General features: G+C 35.5%; 1 protein-coding gene across 5 annotated transcripts in view; it reads left to right on the forward strand.

Moving 5' to 3' along the window:
- Positions 1 to 20,612, forward strand: part of LOC101892073 (diuretic hormone receptor) — a 129,941-nt gene that overhangs the window by 11,850 nt on the left and 97,479 nt on the right. For 3 of the 5 annotated variants that reach the window (XM_059125805.1, XM_059125804.1, XM_059125800.1), the window contains exon 2: positions 13,015 to 13,125. The exons of 1 other annotated variant lie outside the window; for it this stretch is intronic. The gene's annotated coding sequence lies outside the window, so the exon portion shown is untranslated. Of the gene's footprint in view, positions 1 to 7,536; positions 7,651 to 13,014; positions 13,126 to 20,612 lie in introns of those variants that run through there. One more of the 5 variants, XM_059125802.1, reaches the window with a different exon arrangement.

Raw genomic sequence — 20,612 nt, forward strand, 5'->3', positions numbered from 1 at the left:
GGTGACGAAACATTGCATGTATGGGTCCACGATTTGGTATAGTCCCCATATAACGATACCTCCCAATATTCGGTATTTTGATAATTTTTCTGACACATTTTTTTCACGAATTTCTCTGAAAAGTGGTAGTTGTAGGTCATAATGGGTCCCATTTCGTGTGGCGAATCATTATAATTATAGGACCACGTTTTAATATTGTCCCAATATAACGGTACCTTCCGATATTCGGTAATTTGATAATTTTTGTCACATTTCCGTTAAGGATTTGTCTAAAAATTGGTATTTGTAGATCATAATGGGTTCCAGCTCCGGTGACGAAACGTTGCATGTATGGGTCCACGATTTGGTATAGCCCCCATATAACGGTACCTCCCGATATTCGGCATTTTAATGATTCTTGCCACAGTTTATTAAGGTCTACCGAATGCATTTTAAGCACGAGACCTTGATATGTACTCAAGCAGGACCTATGAGAGAGTGCAAGGCTACGTCTAGAGGAGATACAATACGCATGGCTACAGAGATATTCAAAGCTATGGTTGCAAGAGACCTCAATAAATATTAAATAGAATACAAGGATATATAACGATACGGTTCCAAGAGACCATAATAAATATTCAAGCCGGCTACTAGGATATTCAAAATTACGATTGCGAGAGGCCGTAGTAAGTAGTCTAGCAGACTACAAGGATATTTAAGGCTACGGTTGCGAGAGACCTTAATAAGAATTCATGCAGACTACAGGGAGATTCAAAGATATGGTTGCGAGAGACCTTAATAAGTACTTAATAGGCTACAAGGATAATCAAGGCAACAATTGCAAGATACCTTATTAAGTACTCAAGCAGTTTACAAGGATATTCAAGGATACGGTCGCGAAAGAGCTTAATAAGTATTCAAGCAGATTACAAGGACATGATTGTAAGAGACTTTAATAAATATTCCAATATTCTACAGGGTTATTCAAGGAAGAAGGACTTGCAAAGAATGTCAAAGAACTTCCCCAGAATTTTTCAAGGAAGTCTTCAGATAGGCAAGGATGTTCTAGAGAAAGTTCTATCACTTACCGAGGCTATAATTGTAGCAGCTCATACTGCTACATTCATACCAACGTGAATGTATCTCCTCTCGGAGAATCTCGATGGGCACTTTTACTCAATTACCACTAACTGAGTACTGAGTAATGACCATTGAGAATATTTTCAAATTAAATGTAAGTGTTATCACGTTTAGAACTTTCAATAAGTGTGTGTGTGTGTGTGTGTGTGTGTTCGGTTCTGTCTGTTCTTCCACTTAAATAAGTGGGCAGAAAAAACATATAAAATTTAAATATTTAAAAATAAATAACAATTGCTTTACCATGACGATTATCCGAATCAGACACACAAATCTATTGCCAGGAAGAGAGGAATTTCTTAGTAAGAAAAGGAAAATGCCACAGGAGATAATGGTACCTTCCGATATTCGGTAATTTGATGATTTTAGCGACATTATTTACCGGAATTATTTCAATTTCGGTATTTAAAGTTCCTAAAGGATACTACAGCCTAAGACGGAAAATGAGCCACATAGGTCCACGTCTTCGTATAGTCCCCATATAACGTTACCTCCACATATTCGGTATTTTTATAATTTTAGCGATATTTTTCACCGGAATTGTTTCAAATTTGGTATTTGAAGTTAGTAATGAACGCTACAACCTATGACAGAAAATTGTCTATGCAGGTTCACGTCTTCGCATAGCCCCCATATAACGGTACCTCCCGGTATTCGGTATTCTGATGATTTTAGCGACTTTATTTACCGGAATTGTTTCAAATTTGGTATTTGAAGTTCGTAATGGACAGAAAATAGGGCATGTCTTCGTATAGCCCCCATATAACGTTACCTCCACATATTCGGTATTTTTATAATTTTAGCGATATTTTTCACCGGAATTGTTTCAAATTTGGTATTTGAAGTTAGTAATGAACGCTACAACCTATGACAGAAAATTGTCTATGCAGGTCCACGTCTTCGTATAGCCCCAATATAACGGTACCTCCCGATATTCGGTATTTTGATTATTTTAGCGACATCATTTACCGGAATTGTTTCAAAAAATTTCGAATACAGGTCCACGCCTCCGTATAGCCCCCATATGACGGTTTTCATTTGAGTGGTAGTTTTCGGTTTTGTTTGTTTTTGATTTTTTTTTTCAACTCAATTTTTTTCATTCTCTAGCTATGTATGTCCGTCCGTCTGTCCATGTTAATTTGTAATCACTCTACAGGTCGCAATTATGGCCCAATCTTATTTAGAATAGTCGAAATTTAGAATAGAGGTGGGGCTAGAGTCAGAATAGAACCCTATTTCTTTTGGGAGATGATCGGCGTTGAAATGGACCAAAAACTGAAAACAGTTCCTGATTTTGCAGTTGCTCTACAGGTCGCAATTACAGACCAATCAAAGCGGAAGTTAGCATGGGGCAAGAGCTTAGAGCTGGGCAGTAGCCTTTCAATTTTGATGGTCATCGGTTAATATTTAGTGGGTGAAATAGGCCACAACATTTGTGTTAACTAAAAGTCAAATTTTCCTTAAAACCGCGAATATTTTTAATCCCAGCGAAATCACAAATAGACGAACAGCTCAATTCTGACCGTTACGTAGATGCCGATAGTAAAAATATCGCTTATATACAGCGAAATATATAAAATGTGTATATACAAAGGAAGGGGATGATAGTTAGAATGCTTATATCTCAAGAATGGCTGGACCGATTTTAACAATATTGTCAATTCAAAATGCCCTCTTGACATAAAAGTATAAAATCTCAAAAAATTGCAGGTAAATATGTCAATAATGATGTTAATTCAGATTTTGTAGTATTTTGTGACATTTTTTATTATTTTTTCATATTTTTATCGCATGCGATTTTTTTTTTTTTTTTTGACTTATAATATTTTGTGATATTTTTTCACCTACAACACAGGTTGGGGATGTTATATAAGTAAATGCAAATATCGTCCGATCTTCACCAAAATTTTCACAGGGGTAGGACTGGGCTCAGAAGGGCTAGGCCTATTGTTTTCAAAGATGTCCGCAATATATTAGGGGATGAATGGACCAAAAACTAGAAATTTTCCTGATTTTGCAGCCGTTTTAAAGGTCACAAATAGAAACCAAAGGACACGAAATCTCGTATAAAGTTAGAGTTTAGGACAGCGGGTACAATGGACCACTAGCTTTGTGTGAAAAAATACCAGCATCACTTACAGGCGAAATCCGAAATACACAAAAGGCGAAATTCTGGCTTTTTTGTGCTGATTTCGTTGATGAATATTGCCAAATATCGAAGATAATAAAATCATATACATGAGTCTAAATTTGGATATAGAGAGGGGCATCTTGCTTTTGGAGATGATCGCAAAATATTTAGGGGTTCAAATTAACCAAAAATTGAAAAAATTTCCTGATCAAACAATTGAAGCCAATAAACGCGCCTGAGAAGAGAGTTTAGGACAGGGAAGAAGTCTAGCATTTTGGACGACCATTGGATTATATTTAGCTGTAAAATGGACCACAACAACTAACACCAGGATGAAGTGCGTAAATATTGGGAAAATGTCCAGGTCAAAATGGTTAGTGTAATATCTGGGCAGATTTCAAAAGCGAAATCTTCCAAATTTGGGCATAAGGGAGCTTCTAACATGTTGAAGTGTTGTAGGGTATCACATGGTCGGCCCCGTACGACTATAGCCTTTGCTTATTATACCCTACACCACAAGGTGGTCAGGGTATTATGTCTTTGTGCATTTGTTTGTAACATGCAGAAGGAAACGAGATAGACCCCTAGTTCCTTTTGATGATCTGCATAGAATCACATTCTGAGTCGATTTATGCATGTCCATCCGACCGTCCGTCTGTCCGTCTGTCCATGTATTTTTGTAAACAAAGTACAGGTCGCATTTATTGCCCGATCCAGATGAAATTTTGCAAAGATCTTTTGTTTGGCCCAAGGACGAACCCTATTGAAATTGGAGATAATCGGTAAAAATTTAGATATAGCTCCAATATATATCTTCGTCCGATTTGCCTTTTATTGTGCACCAAACGTGTAATACCAGCCTGAATAGTATGGAATTTTGGACATACAACCAAATTAGGCATGAAAATAAGTATGCCAAATTTTATCGAAATCGGTTCAGATATAGCTATACCTCCCATATATAATGTTCATCCGATTTGTTATTTTTGTCCTCCGCAGCCGTAATATGCACTCTGTAACAACAATATTTGGGGAAATATATCAAATACAGCTCAGAAATACATTTGCTAAATTTTATCAAGATCGGTTCAGATTTGGATATATCTCCCATATATAACTTCGTCCGATTTGTCTTTTATTATGCACCAAACGTCTAATATTTGCCCAAATGGGATGGAATTTGGCACATACGACCGAATTTAGTCTAGAAGGTAGTATGACAAATTTGGTAGAGATCGGTTCAGATATAGCTATAGCTCCCATATATATTGTTCATTCGATTTGTTGTATTTGTTACCTACAGCTGTAATATGCACTCCGTAACAACGATATTCAGGGAAATATATCGAATACAGCTCAAAAATATCTTTGCCAAATTTTATCGAGATCGGTTCAGATTTGGATATAGTTCCCATATATATCTTTATCTGATTTCAAATTTATTTTGAACCAAATGGGCAATACAAGTCCGAATTTAAAAGATACAAATGCTTTGGCATATTTAGTCCTTTGCATTTTAAATTATAATTTTTATATAATTAAGTGGAGCTCAACTAAATTAGCAAAGTGGTGTAGGGTGTCATAAAATCGGCCACCGCCCGACTTTAGGACTTTCTTTACTGGTTTTTTTTTTTTTGTTTTTGATTTTTTTTTCAATTAAATTTTTTCCATTTCTTTCCAAGTGGTGGAGTGTATAAAAATTTTGGCCCGGCCGAAATTAGCTGATTTTTTATTTGTTTGAACTGATATTTCAATGTATATATATATATATATTTTTGTATGAATTATTTTCAATATTCGACAAAATGACTAACATTTTGAATTAAATTATTTTGTTTGGCCATCCTTTTAAATATTCATAGTCCAAATATTATTGTTATTTGTGGTCCAGCCATTGATTCGGGTTTATATGTGCGAATTGCGTCGAACATTTGTTATCTCAAATGCAGACAAATTAAATTCATACGCTTTTCGATTTGTTATTAAATTGTCTGTCTATCTGTCGGTCTAGCTACTGTGAATTGTTTTCATTGTCCATTTTGCTGCTCTTTTCTTTTGAACGCCGCTAAATGTCTGCAAACGGCTATTATTATCGTTGGACAAAATAAACAAATATGATTCCCAATTTTATTTGTAATATTTGTTTTTGGTTTTTTTGGTGGCTATTTGGCAACCACCCCGAAATTGGGTTTCGAATCATATCATCAACAAAATTATTGAATTGATATCTTTGAATGATATTTTGATGTGAGATTTGGGATTTGTGATGATGTTGAACATTGACTGGCATGTTATTTATTTTGGATCTGTTCATATTCGATTTTGGCATTGCTGAAAATATAATATTTTTTTGTTTCAGCATTAAAGAGAATCACAAATTGCATCGAACCATGAAAAGGCATAAATTTGTGGATTTTTAAGGATATTTGTTTACTAGGATTTCTGAACATTATCCCTTCATGAAGTCATCAATGGCGAGTTCTAGAATTACATCTTTATTATCCAACTCTAGAACATGATTTTGACACCAAATTAAAGGCTTTTCCGAAGGACAATGTTATATTTAAAGTACGAATATGTGTTCTAATTGAACAAATAGAGTTAAAAACAAGTTAAAAAGCAGTAAGTTCAGCCGGGCCGAACTTGGAATACCATCCACCATATGGAGCGAAATGGGAAAAAATCCTTTAAAAATTCTGTTAAAATTTTAAAAATGCCTAATATAGCCGTTATATTGGTGTCTATACGACGTGGACCTACATATGCATTGTTTGTCATAAGTCATTACCATATTCAAATTCAAAACTTGATATAAACGGTGAATAATGTAGCTAAAATCATCAAAATATCGTATATAGGGAGGTATCGTTATATCGGAGCTGTGCGAAGACCTGGACCAGCATAGACAATTTTCTGTCGCAGGTTATAGCATCCATTACTAACGTCAAATACGACATCTCAAACAATTTCAGTGGGTATTGTACCTAAACTCGTCAAAATACCGAATATACGGAGATACCGTTATATGTGGGCTATACGAAGACCTAGACCTACATAGACAATTTTCTGTCACAGACTGTAGTTTCCATTACGAACTCAAAATACATAATTTGAAAAAATTCCAGTAAAAAATGAAGCTAAAATCTTTAAATACCGAATATAGGGAGGTACCGTTATATGGGGGCTATACGAAGACGTGAACCTGCACAGGCAATTTTCTGTTTTAGTTTGTAGTATCCATTACGAAGTTCAAATACCAAATTTGAAACAATTCCGGGTAATAATGTCGCTAAAATCATCAAAATACCGAATATAGGAAGGTACCGTTATATGGGTGCTATATGAAAACGTGGACCTGCACAAACAATTTTCTGTCATAAGCTGCAGTATCCATTACGAACTTTAAATACCAAATTTGAAACAATTCCGATGAATAATGACGCTAAAATCATCAAAATACCGAATATCGGGAGGTACCGTTATACCTATATGAAAACGTGGTCCTAAATGGCCCATTTACGAACTTAACCTGTAAAAATAAACATGTATGTATCTCAATTCGTTCGAAAGATAGCGTGATTACAACAGACAGACGGGCAGACAGACAGACGGACATCGCTAAATCGACTTAGAATTTTACGCTGATCAAGAATATATATACTTTGTTGGGTCTGACATGAGTATTTCGAGGAGTTACAAACGGAATGACAAAGTTAATATACCCTCCATAGTATGGTGGAGGTTATAAAAACAACGGACTCCCCGGAATCATTGTTTGAACAACTAAATGTGGATGAGGGGAAACTTGTCCGCTTGATTTTTCCTGTAATTATTTTTTCGGTTGCACAGTGTTATGGGACGATAGGATAACTCACAAATTATCAGAATGTACTCATAAGCATTAGAATTGCAGAAAAATAACTACATTTTAAAATATTAATTTCTTCTTTTTAATATTTTCTCCATATTATGCTGTAGGTCATCACATCCTTGTTTGCCAATTATCCTTAAATATCAAAAAATTCTTAAAATAATCTAGTGCATTATTTGGTTGCAAATAACAATAAATAATTGCTTTGAATAAAATTCTCGCATAGCGGAAATAATTGTCAATCGCTAGAGTTTCCAATAAATTGAATGACAACAAAAATAAAATAAAAAAAAAAAACAAAACGCATCAAAGCAATTCAATTTTTAATAAATATTTAAACACAACAACAACACCAGCAAAGTTTGCACCACAAAAGGTTGTCGGCGTCGAAGAGCGAAAAAATAATAAAATAATTAAAATTTTGTCATTGGCGGAAAAAAAAATAATTACAGCGCCTAGTTTACAGAGTGGAAACTATGGCATGCGGGCCAAACACACAGACAGCGGAATGCAATTTAGTTCAGTGTTACGAGTGAGTGTCAATGTTTGTCTTTCATTGAATTGTCATTTGTTTTTTTTTTCCTGTAGTTGTGATTTTATTTCCATTGGAATTTCATAAATATATTTGATTAACATAAAAAAATAATTAATGAATTCCAGCAAAACGGAATATCGATGGCCTGGGAAATTGAGTGTTTGCGAAATTTTAAGTGTTAGGTCATTGAATTTTTAAAGAGAAATTTTCGAAGGACTTTAGAAGCCTTGAAATTTGAATTTGATCAAAGAATATTTTCTAGAGATGTAGGGTAAGTGTACCAGTAATCGGCACTTTTAGGATTTTCGCGTTTTTAATCGCTAACCATTCTGAGTGGAACTTTTCAATTATTACAAAGTTAATTTATTCAGATTCGAAATTTTGTATAGTTTTTGCAATAATAAATAAAGTTTTAATAACTTTTTATTAAATTTCATAAATTTGTAGTTTTATTAAAACAATGCTTTTTTTGCCAGTAGTCGGCACCACTTGCCAATTGGCGGCATGGCATGTTCCAACAGTCGGCATACCAATTTTTATACCCTCCACCATAGTATGGAGGGTATATTAAGTTTGTCATTTCGTTTGTAACACCTCGAAATATACATTTTAGACCCTACAAAGTATATATATTCTTGATCAGCATAAAATTCTATGTCGATTTATCAATGTCCTTCCGTCTGTCCGTCTGTGAAAATCACTCCAGCTTCCGAACGAAATGAAGTAGGTTGATAAAATTTTACTCAAATGCGTACTATGTCTGCAGGACTTTTGGTATTGAAAATGGGCCATATAGGTCCACGTCTTCGGATAGCCCCTATATAACGGTACCTCCCGATAATCGGTATTTTGATGATTTTAGCGACATTATTTACCGGAATTGTTTCAAATTTGGTATTTAAAGTTTTTAATAGATATTACAGCATAAAACAGAAAATGGCAATGTAGGTCCACGTCTTCGTATAGCCCCCATATAACGGTACCCCCGATCTTCGGTATTTTGATGATTTTAGCGACATTATTTACCGGAATTGTTTCAAATTTGGTATTTAAAGTTTTTAATGGATACTACATCCTAAGACAGAAAATAAGCCATGTAGGTCTACGTCTTCGTATAGCTCCCATATAATGGTACCCCCCAATATTCAGTATTTTGATGATTTTAGCGACATTATTTACCGGAACTATTTTAAATTTAGTATTTGAAGTTCGTAATGGATGCTACAGCCTATCACAGAAAATTGTCTGTGCAGGACCACGCCTTCGTATAGACCCCATATAACGGTACCCCCGATCTTCGGTATTTTCATGATTTTAGCGAACCTATTTACCGGAATTGTTTCAAATTTCGCATTTGAAGTTCGTAATGAATTCTACAGCCTATGACAGAAAATTGTCTGTGCAGGTCCACGTCTTCGTATAGCCCCCATATAACGGTACACCCCGATATTCGGTATTTTGATGATTTTAGCGACATTATTTTTCGGAATTGTTTCAAATTTCGCATTTGAAGTTCGTGCAGTTCGATATAACAGCCTATGACAAAAAATTTTCTGTGCAGATCCACGTTTTATAACCACCATGGTACCTCCCTATATTCGACGATTTTGACGATTTTAGCTACATTTTAAACAGATTTTTTTTCGAGTTTCGCATGTGAATATTGTGATATAAGTTGCCTTGTGACAAAAGTTGCCTATGCAGGTCCACGTTGCCATATAGACTCTAATATACGGCTACATGATTTTAACAGAATTTTAAAATCCCTTTATTTTATTTTATTTTATTTTTTTTTTTTTGAAAATTGTTAAATTCGTACCAAATGGTGGTGGGTATTCAAAGTTTGGCCTGGCCGAACTTACAGCTTTTTAGCTTGTTTTGTAAGAATAGTTAATAATAATAATAAATTAATTCATTAAAATATAATATTTTTGTTTAGTTAAACTGATCTTTATTGTACTTTTCTTGAGTATATTGATTTTTGAGGACCTTCATAGACAAAAATTTAATTTTTATTAGAATAAATCATCTTTTCTTAGCGAAATTGTACACAAAATTTAGTTATAATAATTTCATTTATTTGGGCTTAAAAATAAAAAGTGCCGACTACTGGGACATGCCGAACTTAGGCACACTTACCCTATGTTCCTTAAAATTGGATTTAACTGGTTAAAAAAGTATTTTTCAGTTTTGCCGACTAACGTATACCCTCAGCCCATGCCAGTTTATTAAAATTTCTTTTGACTTGAGATTATTCAAAATGTTGACCCTCTATGAAGGAGATACCAAAAGAGTGGGCCAATATTATAAACTTCTCGTCTGAACTAACTCTGTTATACATTACAAAGTAGCCGATTTGGCCTATATCGACCTTCACTTTAAATAAGATATGTGATAATTTTTGGAAAATGTTGGAATATGCGTGAGGTTCCATTCCACTTCATCTAATATTGATAAAAAATTGGAAATTTTAAATTTAAAATTCCGGTCATTAGTGTCGCAAATATTATGAAAATACCGAATATCTAGGGGTACCGTTATATGGAAGCTATACTAAAACGTGGACCTATGTGTACAATACCGAATATCGGGTGATGCCGTTATATGGGGGCTATACGATATCGTGGACCTATGTAAATAATTCTCTTCAGGGGCTAAAGTGCTCACAAACAACTCCTTGTGTGGGTACAAAGTCTTATCCTTGGCAGCCTAACGAATTCTCTCCTTGAGTATTAAGCCGGAATGTCTGTCTATCAAAACCATTTCGTGTCCATACAACAAGTACAAAAATAAAATGGTTAAAAGTCCTCTAGGTCAGCCCATTGAGGACATCGTTGACCAATTGTGATCGCTTCTTCGACTGAGCAGTCTTTTTACAAGTTTATGTTTCTTGTCAGCAATTTGATGGCATTTTATTGGGTTTTAATATCTATTATTGTTATTTTTATTAAAAAGCCCCAAGGCATTTTCCACTGAATGAGGATAATATTGTTTCTTTTGCAAACACTTCCACCTGCTGTTTTGCAACATATCATGAATTTTTATATCTCCAAGCGTTTCCCATGAATTTCAAAACATAAACAAAGACAATTTTGATGTTTTATACCCTACAACACTATGTGTTGGGGGTATTATAAGTTTGATTGGACCATAATTTATGTAACACTTCGAAATATTGGTTTCCCATATAGGAAAGAATATATGGATCTTCCTAGCTCGCCGAGCTGAGTCGATCTAGCTATGTATGTCCGTCCGTCCGTCCGTCTGTCCATGTTAATTTGTAATCACGCTACAGGTCGCAATTATGGCCCGATCTTCACGAAATTTAGAATGTAGGTGGGGTTAGGGTCAGAATAGAACCCTATTTCTTTTGGAGATGATCGCCAAATGTTTAGGGGTTGAAATGGACCAAATACTGAAAAAATGTCGGATTTTGCAGTAACTATACAGGTCGCAATTATAGACCAATCGACGCGGAATTTCGCATGTAGCTAGAGTTTAGGGATGGGAAGAAGCCTACCAATTTGGGTGGTCCTCGGTTAATATTTAGCGGGTAAAATAGACCATATCTTTTGTGTTGAAAAAATTCAAAATTTTTCATTAAACCGTGAATATTTTAAATCCCGGCGAAATCACAAGGCCATGACAAGGTTACTTCTGATCTTTACATTGATGTTAACATCCAACAAATCGGATATATAGCAAAATATGTGCGATATATATGTCTATCAAAGAAGATATGCTTGAAAGATATATTTTATGTCGAGAACGGCTGAACTGATTTCGACAGTTCTCATTAATTCAGAATGGCCTCTTGGTAGAAAAGAAAAAACGCCTAAAAAATCGCATAAAAATATCTCTCTAAAGATGAAAATATTGATTTTCTAATATTTTCTCATATTTTTTTCAATTTTGTCATATTTTTGCCATATTTTCATTTTGAATTAAACATTTGGTAATATTTCTACAGCTAACAAAACTAAGTAGTTAGGATATCATATACAGATCGCATTTATGGCCCGATCCTTACGAAATTTTGCATGGGGATAAGATGAGGGTCAGAATAGAAGCCTACTCTTTTTGGAGATGATCGCCATATATTTAGGGGTTGAAATGGACCAAAAAACTGCAAAATTGTCAGCAGGTCGTAATTATCGCCAGATCCTCAGGCACATTTGAATGGAGGTTACCGGACATTGCAAAAGCCAAGCAATTTTGGATGGCCATCCAAAAATATTCAATGTGCGAAATAGTTTGCCAACTTTTGTCGACAAAATACGAAAATGTCCATTACGGTGACTTCTTGGAGAATTCACAAATACAGGAAAGACGCACTTCTGACTATTGCGTTAACGCTGAGTAAGTTAGTTGAAGAATATAGTCAAATGGCTGTATCTCATATAGATGCGTTTCAGTCAAAAATCTTCTGCCACTTCTGAGAGATTATAGGTCTTTGGGAAATATTGGTTTCAGATCTAGGAAGACCATTTACGTGCAACATCTACCAATAAATTGGAAATGCGCAAATTAGTTTAAGTTGCTATTATTCGAAAATTAGAGAACGAAACCTGATGGTTTTCTTTTATTATTTGTCACAATATCTTGTGGAATTCTTTCGAGTATCTCGCCTATATAAACTGTATCGTTTATTGTAGTGTTGTAGGGTATTCAACGGTCGGCCCCGCTCCACTGGAGCCATTGCTTACTTGTTCCTTTTAAAAACAAACAATTCCATCGGCTTGTGTAGGCGTTTTCTGTTACTGGACCACAAATCAAATCAAAAACGGAATAAAGTTAGTCAGCGTCATTGGGACAGATGCCAGTGAAAGGAAAACAAACAACCGATACAATTTACCCAAATAATATTACATCATAGCATATAATTGTGTTTGGATGGTTTATGTGTGCACATGTGTGTGTGTGTGTATTATAGATTTTTTCAGAATTCCAAAACTCACTTTTGTTTCTAGCCAAGAAATTCATTCTAAAATGTTTCTCAATTTTTAAATAAAATTTTGAATTTCTCATAGTGGTTAGTGTGTGATAGTGTCTTTCTTTTTTAACTGCAAATTTCATAGTATTAAGCTCGAGAAATAAATACATCAAAAAATGATTTCTTGTTATGTGTATGTGTTTCAAACTGATTACAAAATCCATCCAAATCCCAATTCTACCCCTGCTCTTTTTTTCACTTACTACCCTTTTCCCATTATTGCATTTTTCCAATCAAATTAATTAACAGCAACGAAAGGCATTAATAAATTCCATTTGAACTTTAACCTTTTTTTAGAATAAACTATCTGCCTCAATCAGACATTAATTCGATTTCATTTTCTGCGTTTTTTTTTTTTTTAATTTCAGTAACGAAAAAGGCCGTACAGCCAGAAAGACAGCCATTCACATCGACATACACACGCGATTGTTAATTAACAAACAAAAGGAGCCACTGATTGCATTTTCATATTTTTGCAGGTAATTGAATTAAAAAAAAAAAAAATCTTATTGCATTAAGCTCAGGTTTATCACTGATACCAATTGTAGTCCATGAAATTGTATGTATGTGTGTGTGTGTGGGGGGGGGGATGTTATGTTGCAACCCAGCTAACAATTTTTTCCGAGGGCTCTGATGTCCGCACATACTCGTTTATTTTGTTTTGTTTGAACATAACAAAGCTAAAGAGAAAAAAACAGCGTATACAGAGAGTTAACTCTTTTTTGGCAAGAATTTCTAATGTTACTCCAGAAAAGTTTCCGAGTAATCTGCACATACTCGTTTCTTTAGTTTCATTTGAAAAAAAAAAACACAAAAATTCTGACATTAGCAGAGGGGTAACTTTTTTCTGTTGAGATTTATTTTACCGTTCCTTTCGAAAAGTTTCCGAGTACTCTGCACATGCTCGGTTGAAATTATTTGAAGAATTTTGTGTATACGACTTTTTTGTGTTTTTTCATACCCTACGCCACAAGGTGGTCAGGGTATTATGTCTTTGTGCATTTGTTTGTAACAGGCAAAAGGAAACGAGATAGACCCATAGTTCCTTTTGATGATCTGCATAGAATCACATTCTGAGTCGATTTATGCATGTCCGTCCGTCTGTCCATGTATTCTTGTGAACAAAATGCAGGTCGCATTTATTATCCGATTGAGATAAAATTTTGCAAACAACATTTGTTTGTCCCAAGGACGAACCCTACTGAAATTGGAGATAATCGGTCAAAATTTAGATATAGCTCCCATATATATCTTCGTCCGATTTGCCTTTTATTGTGTACCAAACGTGTAATATCAGTCCGAATAGTATGGAATTTTTGCTCCCATATACACTTGTGCTCACACAATTAAGTTACTATACATTGCCTTATCAAAACAGACAATAAAATTGCAACGGTGTATTTTTGCATATTCTCCTTTGCTTGTAAGTTTTGTTTTCATGTGTTCTAATATTTGGCAGCATTATTTACAAAAACAATGCGTGTTATGAAGTACAGTTGCATTTCTTTTTGCCTATCGTTATAATAATGCGCTCACATAATTAAGTCATTATTGTTTTAAAAAGTGTTAGTGTCATTTTAACACCGATATTCAAACGGTATTACTTGCAAATTGGTGGTCCACGGTTGATGCACAAAAATTTGCATTAGTTTCTATTTGCTTCTCAAAACAATGGGTAAGAAAAAAAGCTCAACTCCGTGCGAAAGGAAAATAATATGGGAGTGTTTCCAAAAATACCAAAATGTTTCGGAAGTCGCCCGAAATTTAAATTTTTCCCGCGGAAAAATAAATAACGCCATCCATTACTTCAAAAAGAACGGCACTTTTGAAAATTTACCGCGTTGTAAGCCTAGAAAAACAACTCCAGCTGACGACAGGCGATTGGTGAAGTTAAGTAAAGTCGATCCATTTTTAACATCTACAGAGATCAGGGCACAAATGGATGAACATTATGGGGTGGTAATATCTGCACAGACTGTCCGACGTCGTCTGCAAGAAAATTTATTAAATGGGAGAATTGCACGATGCAAACCAAACGTGTCAAAAAAAAATATCCAGAAAAGACTGCACTTTGCAAAGCAGCACCTACATAAATGTCCCAGATTCTGGAATTTAATTGTTTGGAGCGATGAATCAAAATTTAATGTATTTGGAAATGATGGTAGACCCTATGTTAGACGTCCTCCGCTACAGGAATTAAACCCCAGATACACAAAGAAAACTGTTAAGCATGGGGGTTCATCTGTAATGGTATGGGGATGTTTCACGGCATCCGGCGTTGGCCCAATTGTCCAAATTGAAGGAAAAATGACTGGAGTTATGTACCGAAATATCCTAGAGGAACATTTAAATGGCGATTATTCCGATAATTTACCCTTAACCTACATATTCCAACAGGATAACGACCCGAAACACTGTTCACGAGTCGTTAAGGACTGGATTGCTACCAATAATATTAAAACCCTGGAGTGGCCCGCCCAGAGCCCTGATCTAAACCCAATTGAAAATCTTTGGGGCATCATAAAACGATCGGTTGCAGCTAGAAAACCTGCAAACAAAGCATCCTTGTGGGAAATCATAAAGGACGAATGGTACGCCATCACCCCTGCGCAATGCTCCGCTTTAGTGAGTTCTATGGGTAAGAGGTGTGCAGAGGTCATATTACGAAAAGGATTCCCAACGAAATACTAACGACAAGATTGCTTGGATTTCTTAAAATTACGTTACTGACATTTTTGTCCCAATGACCTAATTGTGTGAGCACTCTAAAATGAATTTAATGTGTCATTTTTGTTGTATTGATTTTATTTTTTTACTTTAATGCTCGGAAATGTGTTATTTTCTTTAATTTGTTCCATTTTTATTTTTTAACAATAAAGTTATTTTCATTTAATTCCTAAGATTCAAAAAAATCTACTGCTTATATCGTTTGGAGGTAGTGTCTTAATTGTACGAGCACAAGTGTATATTGTTCATCCGATTTGTTATTTTTGTCCTCCGCAGCCGTAATATACACTCTCTAACAACAATATTTGGGGAAATATATCAAATACAGCTCAGAAATACATTTGCTAAATTTTATCGAGATCCGTTCAGATTTGGATATAGCTCCCATATATGTGTTTGTTTTCTCTTTCGAGACGAGCTTAATGATCTGAAATTTGCAGTGAAAAGGAAAGCCAGATAGACACTATCACACACTCACCACTATGCGACGCGTTTCGCCGTTGGTTAAGCGGCTCATCAGGCATATTTGGTGTGGATGATGGCTTACAAGGGCCGTTCTCTGGAAAGTAGTATATATTTCGAACTTATTGCAAATTAGCATATGCGAATTATACACTAGAAACTCTCCAGGTTCGACTCAAGTTCTATTGGCAGATCTTTTTCACAGCAAAGTTTTGTTTTTGTAGTGATGGATTTTTTGTCCACAACAACTACATTGCTTCCAATGCATACACTTGTTTTAGTGCTGCTTTAGGAAGACGGGTTAATGGCTATGAACGTAGAGACGGCAACTTCTAGTTGGCTGCACACCGAGGTCCGCGGTTCAAAACCACAGCCAGGCTCGGCTGAATTTTTGAGTTTTGCCTTGATAAGGCGAAGATCATATGTTTTATGATTTATGTGTTTGTTTTCTCTTTCGAGACGAGCTTAATGATCTGAAATTTGCAGTGATTTAATTTTTATTGTGCATCAAACGTCTAATATTTGCCGAAATGGGATGAAATTTGGCACTTACGACCGAATTGAGTCTAGAAGCTAGTATGTCAAATTTGGTGAATATCGGTTCAAATATAGCTATAGCTCCCATATATACTGTTCATCCGATTTATTGTATTTGTTACCCACAGCCGTAATATGCACTTCGTAACAACGATATTCAGGGAAATATATCAAATACAGCTCAGAAATATCTTTGCCAAATTTTTTCGAGATCGTTTCAGATTTGGATATAGTTCCCATATATATTTTTATCCGATTTCAAATTAATTTCGCACCACATGGGCAATACAAGTCCGAATTTGGCATATTTAGTCCATTGAACTTTAAATTATAATTATAACCATAGCGTGTATGATTGAATTCTCCCATAAATGCTTTTAATTGTTATGCGCAGCTCTACTAAATTAGCAAAGTGGTGTAGGGTATCATAAAATCGGTCCCGCCCGACTTTAAGACTTTCTTTACTGGTTTTATATATTAATTTACGTATTCCTTATATTTTACAAAAAAACTGAATACAAATGTTCTGTCATTAAATTGAAAAATATAAACATAAACAAGTAAGCAAAGGCTACAGTCGAGCGGGGCCGACCGTTGAATACCCTACAACACTACAATAAACGATACACTTTATATAGGCGAAATACTCGAAAGATCAGGTTTCGTTCTCTTATTTTCGAATAATAGCAACCTAAACTAATTTTCTCATTTCCAATTTATTGGTAGATGTTGCACGTAAATGGTCTTCCTAGATCTGGAACCAATATTTCCCAAAGACCCATAGTCTCTCAGAAGTTTTTGCCACTTCTGACTAAAATTTATTATTGGTTTTTGACTGAAACGCATCTATATGAGATACAGCCATTTGACTATATTCTTCAACTAAATCAGCGTTAACGAAATAGTCAGAAGTGCGTCTTTCCTGTATTTGTGAATTCTCCAAGAAGTCACTGTAATGGATACTTTCGTATTTTGTCTACAAAAGTTGGCAAACTATTTCACTGCTTGGCTTTTGCAATGTCCGGTAACCCCCATTCAAATATGCCTGAGGATCGGGCGATAATTACGACCTGCTGACAATTTTGCAGTTTTTTGGTTCATTTTAACCCCTAAATATATGTCGATCATCTCCAAAAAGAGTAAGCTTCTATTCTGACCCTCATCTTATCCCCATGCAAAATTTCGTAAGGATCGGGCCATAAATGCGATCTGTATATGATATCCTGATATCCTAATTACTTAGTTTTGTTAGCTGTAGAAATATTAACAAATGTTTAATTCAAAATGAAAATATGACAAAGTTGAAAAAATATGAGAAAATGTTAACAAATCAATATTTTCATCTTTAGAGAGATATTTTTATGCGATTTTTTAGGCGTTTTTTCTTTTCTGCCTAGAGGCCATTCTGTATTAATGAGAACTGTCGAAATCAGTTACGCCGTTCTCGACATAAAATAGATCTTTCAAGCATATCTTCTTTGATAGACATATATATCGCACATATTTTGCTATATATCCGATTTGTTGGATGTTAACATCAATGTAAAGATCAGAAGTAACCCTGTCATGGCTTTGTGATTTCGCCGGGATTTAAAATATTCGCGGTTTAATGTAAAATTTCGAATTTTTTTCAATATAAAAGATATGGTCTATTTTACCCGCTAAATATAATTCGATGACCACCCAAATTGGTAGGCTTCTTCCCCGCCCTAAACTCTAGCTACATGCGAAATTCCGCATCGATTGGTCTATAATTGCGACCAGTATAGCTACTGCAAAATCCGACATTTTTTCAGTATTTGGTCCATTTCAACTCCTAAACATTTGGCGATCATCTCCAAAAGAGATAGGGTTCTATTCTGACATTAACCCCACCTACATTTTAAATTTCGTGAAGATCGGGCCATAATTGCGACCTGTAGAGTGATTACAAATTAACATGGACAGACGGACAGACGGACGGACGGACATACATAGCTAGATCGACTCAGCTCGGCGAGCTAGGAAGATCCAAGTTAACGGCTCACCCTAATAAACATCAAACTAAATATGCAAACCAACTAGTAAACATTCCCATCATTATGCTGCGCAAGCAGTCCGACAAATCAACAGGAATATGACACCAGGGCAGTCATCCGCCACAAACACGCGCACTAATACCAGCGCACCGCAAGTGATGACTCAGCGTAATAACGAGCACGACCAGGCTGCAGTATAATATTAGTTTTAAGTTGAAGCATTCATAATTGTAAATCCAACAAGAGAGGTGCATAGCACCGCAACATAAATGTTAGTAACAAAATAAAGAAACACCATAGCAGTGTGAAATAAACTTTAAACTTCTAACATTAACTGGCGCCCAACAACTACAAGGATCAACACATCCTAGAACCCAACAACCACAAGGATTAAAACATCCCAACAGCCGGTACGAGAACCGTTCCTGAGTAGGAGTACGAAAAGGATGTTACGTAAGAACTAGCGGACTACCGGGATATAAGGAAAATGATCAAATTATTATTAGTAAGTTATTATAAATTTAACAAAAGTAAAAAAGAAGAAATGTTAAAATAAAATTAAACAAAATAAGGAATAACACAGAAAGTGAAAGTGTGAAATCTAATTTACAAAAAATCATATTTGTGCTAGAATACGTTTAACAAAAATAACAAAGTAAGAAGAAAGAAATGTTAGAGTAAGGTAAAACAAAAAATAAAGTGTGACATCTAAATTTACAAAAAAATCATATTTGTGCGAAATTAACAAATGTAAGAAATATGAAATGTTAGATTAAGTTAAACAAAAAAATAGAGTGTGGCATCCAAATTTTAAGAGTCATATCCGTGCTGAAATAAGTTTAAAGAAATTTTGATAATAGATTTGTGACGAGAACTAGGATTTGGTGTTTCTTTTTCTCCTTTTTTTCGAGCGGCCAATGCCGGAAGATTTAAACAACTTAATAACAAGGGTCGAAGCTATGAGTGTTTCAGGACAGACATCTTCGCCTTCTGGGGCAGCTCCCGTAAGGTTTAATCCCTTTACGGAAAGTCAGACTAATGAGGTGAAACGAATAATAAGTGAGACGGTGGCAAACCTTCTCAAACAGGGGGAGGATGTTACCGCCACTAAAGATGTCGACATAGAAGGATCTGGGGATATCTCAGAAGGAGAGAGAATACCAGACATAGTGAAGACGTTAAGGGAATTCTCGGGCAAGCCAGGAGAATTTAGTTCGTGGAGGAAAGCTGTTGATAGGATCATGAACATTTATGAGTCACAAAGGGGAACAACCAAATACTTCACAATTCTACACACTGTTAGGCATAAAATTGTTGGTGAGGCCGACACGGCTTTGGAGTCTTATCGGACCCCATTAAATTGGAAAGCGATAAGAAAGTGTTTAGTGCTTCATTTTTCAGATAAGAGAGATATTTCGACCTTAGAGTATCAAATGACCGTCCTATCTCAGGGTGGGCAAACCATAACAGATTTTTACCAGAAGGTTTACCACCATTTGTCTTTGATTCTGGACAAGATTGATTGTCTGGATATAGGGAACGAGGCTTTGGATGTATTGACCCAAACATATAGGGACAAGGCTTTGGACACCTTTATTCGAGGACTTAATGGTAATCTTCCAAGCTTAATGAGTGTTACAAACCCGACAAGTTTGCCTCAGGCTCTAAATGCCTGTTTAAAATTAGGTAATCTAGGTGTGCGTATTCAACACGCTACCGAGAAAGGATCTAGACCAAACAGGATCCCCCAAACTAACCCTCCTAGACATTTTTACCCACAGCTGACGATTGGTGATAGGAATTTTCAAGGTGACCAAAGGTACAGAGGCCCTACTCAATATCGTTATCGGAATTTCCGAAGTGGAGAACAACAATACGGAGGGCCGGCGAACTTTTCGAATCGACCTCCAGTAGTGAATAATTTTGGACACCCCCAACACGGAGGATACAGACCCCCACTTCCTCCTAAACCTGCTGTACCAATGGACGTGGATCAATCAATACAGACTAGGCAGGTAAACTATCAGAATAGGCCACAGTTGAGTAATGCTTTTAACAATGTTCAGCCTAACTTTAAGAGAAATAATTCAGGAAATATTCATCAGCCGCAAAAGCAGCAGAGAATGTTTAATGTTGAGGCCCAAATACGTGAGGATGCAGAGCCGGATGAAATGAATGGTTCTGATGAACAGGAATATGAGGTTTCCTATGACGAAGCGTAC

This window comes from Musca domestica, unplaced genomic scaffold (genome assembly GCF_030504385.1).
Source record: "Musca domestica strain aabys unplaced genomic scaffold, Musca_domestica.polishedcontigs.V.1.1 35, whole genome shotgun sequence".
NCBI classification, from domain to species: domain Eukaryota; kingdom Metazoa; phylum Arthropoda; class Insecta; order Diptera; family Muscidae; genus Musca; species Musca domestica.